This window comes from Miscanthus floridulus, chromosome 10 (genome assembly GCF_019320115.1).
Source record: "Miscanthus floridulus cultivar M001 chromosome 10, ASM1932011v1, whole genome shotgun sequence".
In the NCBI taxonomy this organism is placed as follows: Eukaryota; Viridiplantae; Streptophyta; class Magnoliopsida; order Poales; family Poaceae; genus Miscanthus; species Miscanthus floridulus.
In genome coordinates this window covers 75,512,810-75,513,162 of record NC_089589.1, presented here as the reverse complement: position 1 = coordinate 75,513,162, position 353 = coordinate 75,512,810, and the positions used below count along the sequence as shown (strand labels likewise).

Below are 353 nucleotides of genomic sequence, written 5' to 3'. Positions count from 1 at the left end.
ATCCCATGATGAGGACATTCCACAATGTAATCTTGAAAGCGTTCCCATGCCTCAGAGACAGATTCATCAGGTTGTTGCTGAAAGCTTGAAATTCTCCCACGCAGAGCATTGGTCTTGCCTGTGGGAAAGAACTTTGCTAGAAAGGCAGTGGAGCAGTTATCCCATGTAGTATTTCTATCTTTGTTGGTGTAGAATCATTGCTTTGCCTTCCCTAAGAGTGAGAATGGGAAGAGGCGAAGTAATATGACATCCTGGGTTACTCCTTTGATGTTGAAAGTGCTACAAATCTCCAGGAAGTGCTAGAGATGTGCACTCGCATCTACATGTGCCTTTCCACAAAACTGGTTTGCTTG

General features: G+C 44.2%; 1 non-coding gene across 1 annotated transcript; it reads left to right on the top strand.

Moving 5' to 3' along the window:
- Nucleotides 1-109, top strand: LOC136490526 (small nucleolar RNA R71). The gene has a single exon (XR_010767805.1). It is a non-coding gene; the product is annotated as a small nucleolar RNA R71 (small nucleolar RNA).
- The last annotated feature ends 244 nt before the right edge of the window (nucleotides 110-353 follow it).